At 42.2% G+C, this 13,291-nt stretch overlaps 1 protein-coding gene across 4 annotated transcripts in view; it reads right to left on the bottom strand.

Moving 5' to 3' along the window:
* LOC121291868 (interferon alpha-inducible protein 27-like protein 2A) overlaps positions 1-12,561 on the bottom strand; it is a 31,817-nt gene extending 19,256 nt beyond the window's left edge. For 3 of the 4 annotated variants that reach the window (XM_041213493.1, XM_041213490.1, XM_041213492.1), the window contains exon 1: positions 2,690-2,758. The gene's annotated coding sequence lies outside the window, so the exon portion shown is untranslated. Of the gene's footprint in view, positions 1-2,689; positions 2,759-12,399 lie in introns of those variants that run through there. The other variant, XM_041213491.1, reaches the window with a different exon arrangement.
* Positions 12,562-13,291: the final 730 nt, after the last annotated feature.

The raw sequence follows: 13,291 nt of genomic DNA, 5'->3' as shown, positions 1-13,291 counted from the left end.
CCCCCTCCAGTGAAATCACATCCTTCCTATAATGTGGCGACCAGAACTGCACACAGTACTCCAGCTGTGGCCTCACCAAGGTTCTATACAAATCCAACATGACCTCCCTACTTTGTAATCTATGCCTCGATTGATAAAGGCAAGTGTCCCATATACCTTTTTCACCACCCCACTAACCTGCCCCTCAGCTTTCAGAGACCTATGGACACACACGCCAAGGTCCCTTTGTTCCTCAGAACTTCCTAGTGTCATGCTGTTCATTGAATACTTCCTTGTCAAATTACTCCTTCCAAAGTATATCACCTCACACTTCTCAGAGTTAAATTCCATCTGCCACTTATCTGCCCATTTGACCATCCTGTCTATATCTTCCTGTAGCCCAAGACACTCAACCTCACTATTAAACACCCAGCCAATCTTTGTGTCATCCGGAAATTTACTAATCCTACCCCCCACATAGTCATCTATGTCGTTTACCTTGCGTGTCCGGCTATCCATTCTTAATTAGCACATTCGTTTAGATAATATCACCACCATCAACACCTCTTTGTTCTTTTGTCTGTGACATCTTTTGATTATCTGCTCCTATCACTGCTTGTTTGTCCCTACAACCACCCCCCACCCCCACCACTTCTCTCCCTCCAACCCACCCCCCCACCCCCCCCCCACCTTAAACCAGTTTATATTTCACCCCTCTCCTAATTTCACTCAGTTCTGTTGAAGGGTCATGAGGACTCGAAACGTCAACTTTTTTCTTCTCAGCCGATGCTGCCAGACCTGCTGAGTTTTTCCAGGTAATTCTGTTTTTGTTTTGGATTTCCAGCATCCGCAGTTTTTTGTTTTTATTTTTTAAACTGTACCATGTTGTGGTCACTATCACTAAAATGCTTGCCCACCATCACCTCAGCCACCTGACTGGCTTCTTTCCCAAGAATTAGATCCAGCACTGTGCTGTCCCTTGTTGGACCCTCTACATATTGACCTAAAAAGTTTTCCTGTACACATTTCAAGAAATCCACTCCATCCAAGCCTTTAACACTATGTCTATTCCAATTAATGTTGGGAAAGTTGAAATCACCTAATATAATTACCCTATTGTTATTGTTTTTACACACCTCCACAAATTGTGCACATATTTGCTCCTCAATTTCCCGCTGATTATCTGGGGGTCTATAATAAACACCTAACAACGTGGCTGCCCCTTTTTTATTCCTAAACTCTACCCACAAAGCTTCATTCGATGCCCCCTCCAAGATATCATCTCTCCTTACTGCAGTAACTGACTCCTTAACTAATAGTGTAATGCCACCTCCTCTTTTATACCCTCCCCTGTCTCGCCTGAAGATTCTATAACCCGGAATGTTGAGCTGCCAATCCTGCCCCTCGCTCAACCATGTCTCAGTGATGGCTACTATATCACAATTCCACATGTCAATCCTCATCCGTTTTACCTGTAATACTCCTGGCATTAAAGTAGAGGCCATCCAGCCTTGCCTTACTCCCTTGAAACTTATTGCAGCTGCACTCCCTCTGACTTGATTGTTTTACTGTATTATGATGTGTCCCTATTCTGCTAACATTCTGTGTTCCCTCCCCCTGCCGAATTAGTTTAAACTCCTCCCAACAGCACTCGCAAACCCGCCTGCAAGGATGTTAGTCCCACTCTGGTTCAGATGTAGACCGTCCCACTTGTATAGGTCCCACCTTCCCCAGAAATGGTCCGAGTGATCCAGGAATCTAACACCCTCCCTCTTGCATCAACTCTTAAGCCACATAGTCATCTGTGCTATTCTATTTCTGAGCTCACTAGCACATGGCACTGGGAGTAATCCAGAGATTATAACCCGAGAGGTCTTGCTTTTTAGCCTACTGCCTAACTCCCTGAATTCTTGATGCAAGACCTCATCCGTCTTTCTACCTATGTCATTGGTACCAACATGTACCATGACCTCTGCCTTATCACCTTCCCCCTTCAGGTTGCCCTGCAGCCATTCACTGACATCCTGGACCCTGGCACCAGGGAGGCAACATACCATCCTGGAGTAACGTTGACAGCCACAGTAGCACCTATCTGTTCCCCTAACTATAGAATCCCCTATTACTATTGCTCTTCCTCCCCTCCTGTACAGACAGGCTGCTTGTGGTACCAGAAGCTTGGCTCTGTCCGGATTCCCTGGAGGAACCAGCACCCTCATCAGCCTCCTAAATGGAATGCCGATTTGCAAATGGGACCCCAGAGGACTCCTGAGCTACCTGCCTGTTTCTTTTGGACTGCCTGGTGGTCACCCATTCTCTTCCTTCCTCAAGTCCCTTCATCTGCGGTGTGACCACCTCTCTAAACGTGCTATCCACGATACTCCCAGACTCGCGGATGCTCCACAGTTTCCCCAGCCGCTGTTCCAGCTCTGAAACCCGAGCTTCCAGGAGCTGCAGCTGGACACACTTCCTGCACACTTGCTGCTCCTGGGCACTGGAAATATCCCCGGCTTCCCACATGGAGCATGAGGAGCACACCATGGCTTTGAGCGCTCCTGCCATGACTTATCTCTTTAAATTAAACCTTTTAAATCAATTACTCTAGGGACCTTCTTTCCTGATCCTCTTTACTGTAGAATATACAAACTATAAACCACAAAAAGACCTTAAACTATCAGTGATTAAAGTAGTAAATACATTACCCACTACTTACCAGTCATTCCTTTCCTTTGCAGCCTCTTGTGCTGCAGCAGAGCCAGACAACGCTATGAGGAAGGAATGAAAGAATTTATTGGGCCTTTCCCTCATGCCCCAAAGCAAAACAACCAATGACACACTTTTGAAATGTAGGCATTATTGTAAAGCAGCCAATTTTGCACAAAGCAAGACCCAACAAACAAGAATGAGAGAATGACTATTTAAAAACAAAAAAAAAAATAAAAACAAAAAAACTGCGGATGCTGGAAATCCAAAACAAAAACAGAATTACCTGGAAAAACTCAGCAGGTCTGGCAGCATCGGCGGAGAAGAAAAGAGTTGACGTTGACTCGAAACGTCAACTCTTTTCTTCTCCGCCGATGCTGCCAGACCTGCTGAATGACTATTTACTCTGTTCTAGTAATGTTAATTAAGAGATAGAAATTGGCCAGGACAAGTATGGGATACCAGGATATGTAATTTATAATAAGCCCACATAAAAACTCCAGTTGGTCGATCCTTATCTATTTATTGACCTTCAGTCTCCCAAGGACTGTGCTTGTGTGTGTGTGAGAGGGAGAGGTGAGCTCTCTGAGAGATTGTGTATGGTTGGATCCAAACTGCAATCTCATGACCACAGTGCATCAACAATCGAGAGAAGATAAAACGATAAAAATAAAAGGCTGAAACTCCACAGGAGCTGAATATTTATGTTTTTTTTTGAGGAAAACGTACAACTAAAAACGGAGGATCTCAGCAATAAGTACGCATCGTCATTGAATGGAATGCTGAATCTTCTTAAGGAAGAACACACTGCTGCAGGAGTTCAGATAAGAGGGGAATGGCACAGCTTCTTTCATTTAGATGCTGCCCTATGCCTCCTTCATGGACAAAAACCTACAGCTCATCATCTGGCCTGCACTACCTTTTACTGACAGGAGGTATACAGTGCGGCCATTGTAAGAAAGGCATATTTGGACGAGGAATAAGAGAGAGGGGTAGATACAGTTAGGCCAGGATTTTCTGTGCCTGATCAAGACAGGCGTGCTCGGTGGTGGTTTTTAAAGGGGAACTGGATTATTATCTGAAGAATAAAGATTTTACAGGGCTATATGGAAAAGGTGGAGGAGTGGGATTAGCTGAGTTGCTTTTGCAGAAAACCGACATAGAGACAATGTGCTGAATGGCCTCCTTTGCACTGTAGTCATTCTATGGCCTGAATCTTCTTGTCAGCATGTGGGGACGGGCCTGCTCGCCAACATGTAAAATGACGCGCGATGACGTTGGGTATTTATCCCGACTTCACCATGCATCATTCTGATCTTCAGTTTGGCGGCCGTGCACTAGATTCAGCTGCCTGCCCGCCGAACTGTCAAAGACCTATTAAGGCCATTATTGAACTAATTGAAGTTGCTGTCTGGGCTGCCCGTTCAACCTTAAGGTTGGCGGGCTGGCGAAGAGCACAAGCGGCCTTCGCATTTATCATGAAACCTCACCCATGGGCGGGATGGGGTTTCATGAAGCGTTTATAAATCCAATAAAATGCTTTATTGAGATTCATTGACATGTCCCAGCTCATGTTACACTGTCACATGAGGAAACTTGTCTGGATAATTTTTTCCATTTTTTTTTGAAGTTTTAATGATGAAAATAATCTCACTGTGGCAGCCCCGACTCTCCTTCCCCCCACCGCCCACACAGGGACGCTCAGCGCTTCTGGGTACGCATCACGCTGGGCGGGCCAGTTAAGGCCGCCCACATAAAATGGTGGTGCGCAGCCTAATCGTGGGTGGCGATCAGCTGCACACCCAGCCGCGCCTGCTCCCGCTCAGCTCCCCCATCGGGGAGAAAATTCTCCCCTGTGATTCTAGTATAGATACATTCACGGAACTTGATAAACACATGAGGAAGGAAGAAGCTGAAGGTTACCCTCATAGCATGATCAAGAAGGATGATAGGAGGCTTGTGTGGAGCATAAACGTCAACATAGGTATAAAGCTGCCAGCAGGGAATACAAACGCTATACTGCGTTTCACATCCTCAGACCATCACAACCAAGGAATTAACATTCAATAGGCAAACTAGCAGTAGGATACTGATGCTGCTTTAGATCCCAGTAACCTTGTGCTTCAAAGACCCTGAAATGCCTGCTTACGAGAAAGTTGCCTGCAGGGAGTTGTAAGGTCTGTATTTTTTTTACATTGACTCAAAGACATTCAGCAGCAGTAACGTGAGGCCTGGTACCCTGAGCCCAGCCTTCCTCTTAGCCTCCCCAGGTTCTGGATTCACAGTCACATCGCGATCTCCAAACATTCTGGTAAACTCTTGCTGCCCGGTCTGATCCCAACTCCAGGACCTCATGGCCAAATTTGCCCTTCTACCCACATAATACCACAGGTAGAATTCAGTAAGGAACTAGGAACTAATTAGCTTGGAACCAGTTGTTATGTAAGTGTCGCAGAGAGCCACATTTCATGGCTACACTAGAGAGTCATGTGATGTGTAACAGAACCAGTTCAAACCCATCCTTTTTTAACAAGGCAGCATAGCCATTATGAAACATAAAGGCCTCATCTTTCCACGTTTAAAGTGTGATCATTGTGATTTTTTTTCTTCAGAGCAATTAAGTCCTGAATTTTAGGTTCTTTATTAAAAAGGAAGTATAATTTTTTTCAGGCAGGCTAACATCTGTCTCTGAAAACTGCTGCCCTAACCAACAATCAGGAATAGCTCGTATTGTGGTTGACACAAGACTGCAAGCTAATTAGAGATGAGGAAGACAATCTGACCCATTTCTCCAGAGCGATTCTAAATCCCCCCAGTGGCATCTAATTGTTCCTTAATAATTCCGTGATTATTTTTCCTACTGTATGAGGAACTCTATTTCACACGTTGATCACTCTTTGTGTGAAGAAAAATGTCCAGTCTTAAAATTATCTTTTCTAATGTGTCCTCTCTTCTAATCCCACTGTTTAATTTAAAGTAATACTTTGAGTTATTTTTAGCCATACTCTTGACAATCTTGTTAACTTCTATAAGGTCAGCTCTGAGATGCCATGGGAAATGAATTTAACTTATGGCTATCTATTTTACTCCTGAAATATTAAAAGCACCAGATGAAAACTAGGGAGGAGGTCATCTTGGCTACCCAATTGACACTCAAGGCCTGCCTGATGCCATATTCAGATTGACCTGGAAGTGGGTGAGCAGCACATCTGTCTGAAATATACAGCAGGGATCCTGACAGGTCCCAAAGCAAAACTCAGGAACAAATGCGCAACGTGCAGTGTGAACTTTTTAAAAAGTGCTAATGCATTTTGAAGGATATTTTCCCATAATGACATTGACCCTGGGACCACCCTAGGAAACAGTTCCATTTTTCCATTAATGCTCCACCTTCATACATTATTACTATCACCTTGCTGAGCTAATTTTTCCTGCTCCTCCTCTCTGGCTACATGCACATCTGTTGCATTATAAGTAAAAATGTTGTTAGGCTACATTATCCTATTTATGGTTTCATTTCTTTGTTCTAAATTACAGTATGATTTTATAACTCCAATTCACAATAGAAGATTGTTTTTTTCAATGTTTCATGTTGATATTTTTCAAGAAGATGAACTAGTAGACAAACACTACAGGGCGTGTTTCATATCTGAGACCAAATTCCTCAGACATTCAAAGATGTAGCATACAATCCATCCATACTACGTGCCAGTTTTCACAAGATAACACAGTTATAGCAGAGCAATTGTCCTTTTGTGTGCAATGAGTACTAATACGAAAAATTACTGTAACAACAATTCAGATTTTAAATATAGAGGCATCATCAGCCTTGCAAAGCTGTTTCGGAAAGATAACCATCTACAAAGACGTGCTAAAACAAATGCATGCTGGTAAGAATATTATTCTATTATTTGCTCATGAAACAATGCTAAATATATTTGGTTGTTCCAGATTGCCCAGAGCAAATTTTTTTTCCAAAATGGCAGCCACTCCTTTCTCTCCTCAAAATAAGTCACACCTCAATGAAACTGGCATTTTAAAGAGTTATGTATTGATGCTGCAAGGTTCTCTCTGCCTCTCTGACTCATGTAAGGTGCATGTGACTACAGTACTGTGGTCCAGGAGGACAATTTGGTATAGAGTACAATGAACTAAAGGGTTTCCAATTTGGGTACTATTGGCAAATTATGCTCAAAATGTGCCTGAAGTTCTGCTGGTTAGGTTGGGCATTAAGTTTCCACTAAAATTAATGTGCAAAATCAAAATGGTGAATTCTTCCATGAACCAGCTCAGCCAAGCACTATAATAGAATGTAATAGTACAATTTTTTCCCTTTCCATTAAAAAGTATTCCTCGACTTGGTAGTGTGGTAATCTGAGGTGCAATACACCTTCAAGAAAATGTGAGCAGATTGGCCACATGACTATATTACCCAAATGCTGTGTTGTGCAGGTTACAACATTAATCAGTAGTTTAGAGTAGGGTCTGGTTGGAGAAGCACACATTGTGTTAGTGCTCTGTTACTTATGTTGATAAACAGCATGTGCTTCACCTTACATTGGTCTCTGCGTCTGCAGTATCGTGTTTACCAACTCACTTATCAGTAGATAAACATGCAACTGTGTTCACTGAGCAAAGCGACCAGACAGAGAAGGAACATAACAACTGGTGATGAGGCAAAACACAACCAGTTGACGACACCAAATAGAGCCATGGAAATTCAACAGAAGTAAATCAGCTGTACCGTGCAAGGCAATTGTAAGTATAACCTTCATTAAATTCATCGAAGTTATGCCACAGCTTGGCCATATCGAACTGTTTGATCAGACCACCAATGACTGGTCACGTTATATTGAACACCTAATGTTCTTTTTGGCCAAGAACATATTGAGGGAGGAGAAGAGACGGGCGATCCTCTTATTGACATGAGGCAGTAAATACAGCCTAATTCGTTGTCTAACAGCACCCAGCACCCCAGATTCCAAGAGCTTTGATGAATTTGTAAATCTTGTGAATCTTTTCAACCAAAACCTTCAGTAACAGCGCAGTATTTTAAATTTAATTCGAGGTGTTGTGCCACTGGAGAGACAGCCTATGTAGCAGCCTTGAAACAACTGACAGAGCACTGTGAGTTCGGGGCATTGATTTACGACATGTTAAGATACTGATTAGTATGTGGGATTAACGAAGACGCCATTCAAGAAAGGTTATTGTCAATAACGAATTTAGACTTCAGCAAGGTGCTGGAGTTGGCACTCTCAGTGGAGGGGGATTCAGAAGCAATCAATGGAGCACAAAGTGGCACCATCTTTTGTATTGGGAGGGAAGCACCGGTTAGAAATGGCATGGACACGCTCCACGGAAAGGCGGGACACAGCCACCATTAAGAGACCAGCTAAAAGCAATGGTTTAACAGAGAAAACCCACAATAGTAACGGCAGGAATGGAAACAGACAGTCTGCAAGCAAACGACAATTTAAAAGAGTCGTGTGTTTCTACTGCTATTGTAATGGACACTATGCGATATTGTAAAGACAGATTGAAACAAAACTTTAAGCAAAAATGTGGAAATCGTGAAATCTACATAATAGAAGAATCAGAAGAAACAGAGCCAGATATTTACTCACTATACAACTTAAAAATGGATAAGACAGAGAGCCAATCTACGTGACAGTGAAAGTCAACAGGAAACCCAACCGAATGGAGGTGGATACAGGGGCATCCATGACGGTTATAGGTGAACATACATTCAAATATCTGAATGAAGGAGCCCACTCATTAAATCTGGAAAATTCAGATGCTTAATTAAATATGTATAATGGTGAAGACATACAAATAAGAGGTATATGCAAGGTTCCAGTACAGTATGGAAATCAGTCTGTTAACCTACCCCTAATAGTGATAGCAGGCAGAGGACCAAGTCCCCTCGGATGGAACTGGTTAAGAGAGATCAAACTTGAGAGACCACTGAGATCTCAATCAGAAACAAGAAACATTACTGTTTGGAGAGAGGAGTATGTAAAGACTCAACAAAAGGAACGCATAGATGTGATGCTTCAGGACAGAGTTCGAGTTGAAGTCAGTAACCTCCAAAAAGAAAAAGAAAACCTGCTGAAGGACATTCACGTATTGCAAGATTCCCTCAGATCCCAATTTGTTCCACTAAAGAAGTATGAGGAAGAACAGAAAGAATTCAGCATGTCTCCAGCTGAGATGAAGAATAAATTAATTGAGAAAACGCAACAATGCTTAATTCTCCAAGAAACAACTAACAAATATAAAAAAGAAATGGAAGAGCTGAAGAATCAGCTACGTGAAAGCCAAAAGGCTTTAAAACTAGAGACCCCAGAGTTTTCAAAGAAGCTGACAGATGAGGAAATGCTGGAAGATTCAACCACTGAGTTCACTCAAATTGAGCTTATACTTGAGCCTAGACTGGCCAATAGGGAAATTGCAAAGAAGACCAAGATTAAAGTCAGCATTGTCAAGAAGAAAATACATCAAAAGAAGACACGTAGGAAGAAAATAGTGGAATTACTAACAAGGCTCCAAATTTTTTATTTTTTATTTTTACACAACAGGAATCTGATCATAACATGTTGAATTTAACCTTGCCTAACATCCCGATCTTGAGAATCTTCCTGACAGCTGACCTTCATATTGTTGAACTTGGAGGGGAGGGGCAGCAGGAGTGCAAGGGATTGGGCTTGAACGAGGGTGAAAGCATTCCTGTTTGAGTCGACACCACATGTGGAAGGAACTCTCCTTGGTTTGGAAGTGCCTGTAGGATCCGTTTATTTATAATTTATTTATGTAAATTGGTGATATATAGTAAAGATTGTAAGTTGTATTTTCGAGTAAAGGGGGAGGGATGTGGTAATCTGAGGTGCAATATATCTAAGAAATGTGAGCAGATTGACCATGTGATTGTAATACCCAACTGCTGTGTAACGCGGGCTACAATGTTAATCGGTAGTTCAGAACAGCATCTGGTTGGAGATGCACGCAAGTGTTAGTGCTCTGTTACTTGTGTTAATAAATAGCATGTGCTTTATCTTACATCAGTCTCTGTGTCTGCAGCATATTGCTTGCCAACTCACTAACCAGTAGATGGGCGTGCAACCGTGTTCGCTGAGCAAAGCGACCCGACAAAGAAGAAACATAATAGGTAGTTTTAACATTACTTCTGAAGGTAGGCTTAGCACCAAAAATAAGCATTTTTAACAATGATGTCTAGACATCCACCTATGAGTAACACGATCTAAAATAACTAAGAAAATACTGTACCATTTAATAGGTTTATTGATGTAAATACTTATTCTATTAGTGTATTAAATATTTTTTAATATAAAAAACTTTAAAAATGTGCTTACTAGGGCCCATGTGTCTGGCATACTGTAATCTTACTGGAACCGCTAAGGTAACTTTGAAGGCAGGTCTGGGAGGACGCGTGTTGGTGGGCCTGCACATTCCTGCCTCTGGTTGATCTTGATAGAGGTGGGGTGAAACTGACAATGGTCAAATGTTTAAGGGCCCAGTAGGAGGCAGATTGGGGATACCCCCAGGACCTGTCCAGCAGCAGGCAGGACCCTCGCTGAGGCCAAGGCCTGACAGGTGGTGGTTTGCCAGAGGCAGGCTGGGGGGCCTGCAAGGCCCCTTTCAGCTCAATGCTTCCCCCCACCCCCACTCTGGAGGCGCAGGGATCAGTGGGCCATGGCTGCAGTCACAGACCATTCGGCAGAGGGACTGCCGCAACACAGGAATGGCCTGTCAGCTTAGGAACAGTTTATTTTAAAATATTAAATAGCACTTCAGAGGACTCCTGAAGATGGAGGCACCCTCACGGTCTCTATCCTGCAGCGCCAGCATGCACTTCTGCCAGCAAAGCTGCTATACTTTCAAGACTGATTGGGCTTGCAGCCTCAGGAACCCAGCCACCACCCTTAATGGGACAGCAGATGCAGAGGATGACAATTAGGAGGCCACCTCCCATTTGGGAGGCTCATTGCTGACAAGTGCGGGGTCCAGACTGGAAATGGTCCTGACCAGCAGTTATTTTTAAAGAGAGTAATATCCTGCCCAATGGGTGCAATTTGAAGAGCCCTCCCAAATCAGTGCATTCAGCAGAATCTTACAATTTCAACTTGTATCATAGTCAGTTTTGTGGGCAAACTGAATCTTGAACCACTGGAAAAGATTGCCACAAACACAAATGTATGACATTTTGGGAGTACAGTAAAGTCCCGCAGTTTACGGGGGTTAGGTTCCTGCAAATTCTTGCAAAAGCGAATGGCGAACATACTTTATAATGGGAGTGTATTAGATAGGTTCCAGCCATCTCAATATTTGGATGCTAATCGGGTTTTATCTCTCTCATTGAGAGACTTTCCTGTGCTGAAGGCACCAGCTGATCCTTTCACCGTTTTGCATGGTTCTCTCTCCGATCCTGCTCCCCCCGCCCCTTCCTCCTTAATTATTTTCTTGTTTGTTTTCTCATGACAGAAAACCAAAAGCAATAAGCAAGGTCTGAGCTCCGAGCTGATTCCTTTCACTCCAACATTACAACGAGAGAGATGAAAATATGACTAGACTTCTCTCTCTCTTTCTTAAGTTATTGACATCACATTATTGTCCGGTAGGGAGATAGCTCACCACCTGTAATCCCGACATTTAACCCTCTTACTTCTCCTCTTCTCAGCAATTAACTATGACCAAATGCCGGGATGAGAGAAGTTGTTTGTTTAAAAATTTGCTACTTGTTGTTCTGTCGCTGGTTGTTGCTGTGCAAGTAACAGTCAAGAAGGATTGAAGGAGAAGCTGCTGCTGCTGCTGCTGGCTCTCTCTCTCTCATACTTCCTCTCTCTCCTGTTTGGAAGAGGGTGAGAAGCTGCCACTACAACAGGGACCATCATTGGTTGCCAGGCCCAAGCAAGAGCCAAGAGAAACCAAAGAGACAGACTGTAATGACTGGGGAAACATACATTGTTTAACTAACTTTCTCTTGCTTATAAAAACATCTCTATATAAACGTATGAACATAAACTGCTAACCTGCATCTGTTTTTTCCCCTGCCAGTGTCATACACTCACACGTGCAGTAAAAGCTGGAACAAAAACAAAAATACCTGGAAAAACTCAGCAGGCCTGACAGCATCTGCGGAGAGGAATACAGTTAACGTTTCGCTGTAAAAGCTGGTTTGTTACAAGGACTCGTTTTTAGTTTGCTTAAATCACGGATAGGGGCACCGTGGGGACTGGGGTGCTTTACTGATCCCTTTAAACACACTTTGATTTGATGTTTGTAAGTTTCCTTTAAATTTTGTTTTTGGTTTTGCAGTCTCCCTAACTTAAGGGGCTGCATTTATTTTCTCCCTCATTTTGTTACTTTAGTTTAATTGGTTGGATGCAAAAGAATGAAATTGCCACTAGGCAAAGATTTGTTTTCATGTTTAACAAGAACTTTCACGTGGGTAAACATGATCATGGAAGAAGTAGCTAACTGCAGGACTTTACTGCAACTCATTTACATTTAAAATTCTACAATCTTTCGTGCTGATTTGGCCCATACTACTAGAAAAAAAATGGAAATATATATAAGGGTAAGAATGTAATAAAATAAATCATATTAGGATCTTGGAATAAACAAAGGTGTAATGCTTCTATTCCAGATTGTTGCGCTGACATATTGTGCATAGCTTAAACAAATGTAAATTACAATTACCTTTTGTTGGTCAATGCTTCTCTATGAATCACAAAAATCAGACTTCCCTTAGAATTTCTACTGTAAAATCAAAGTTGCTGCCTCAGTACATCACTAGGACTCCTTGGAGCAAGAGTCTGGTTGGTTTTATGACTGGCAGAGGGCTTGACTGCAATGTCCTCCTGAAACTTCCTTTCAGACTATTATTGGTGACAGATCTAGGAGGAATTGAATAATGCAAGAAACTGTACTTTGGACTGATTTCCTCTGAACTCACATGCTACTGTTTCGAAATTAATGAAGTGAAACTGGCTTAATGCACAAGAAGTCCTTGTTAGCAAGCACAAACCATTGAAAAGACAAACAGTTCAAAACATACTGTTGATTATTCTGGGGAATTTTAGATCACTTGTGCAAAAATCTGTTTGCTAGTTATATTGAACAGATTAATAATTTTTCTTCCCCTTGATGTGGCTTAACACCACTAGTTGGAAAGGAAACTTTGACTTGCATGTGGAAACACCCTCTAACCGCTTCTCATTTTGAACCAGCATTATTTCAGCTTATATGTTCACTATCTATTTCAGGTAAAAAGCTAATGTGCATGGCTGTACCACAACTAGTTTAATTATTTGACAATTCAATATAAATATTAAAAATTTATAAAAAAAGATAAAAAAGATAATATCATATTTCAGGCAGATAAATCGGGAAGCAATGTTTTAATAATTGCCATCTTAGGTTTAAAAAAAGTCTCAAGATTGTGAGAGTTAGGAAAGATATGGAGCTCCAAGACATTGGAATCCAGGAAATGCAATTTACAGTCAGATACCGGGAAATGAGACCTGATTTCAAGGCGCAGGAGAAAGAAGAACATTTCCTCAGTAAAGGAAGAAAGAAGGAAGTTCAGAGG

Source organism: Carcharodon carcharias, chromosome 19, assembly GCF_017639515.1.
Source record: "Carcharodon carcharias isolate sCarCar2 chromosome 19, sCarCar2.pri, whole genome shotgun sequence".
Taxonomy (NCBI): domain Eukaryota; kingdom Metazoa; phylum Chordata; class Chondrichthyes; order Lamniformes; family Lamnidae; genus Carcharodon; species Carcharodon carcharias.
The sequence above is the reverse complement of the archived record's forward strand: the minus strand, read 5'-3'. Positions and strand labels throughout refer to the sequence as shown.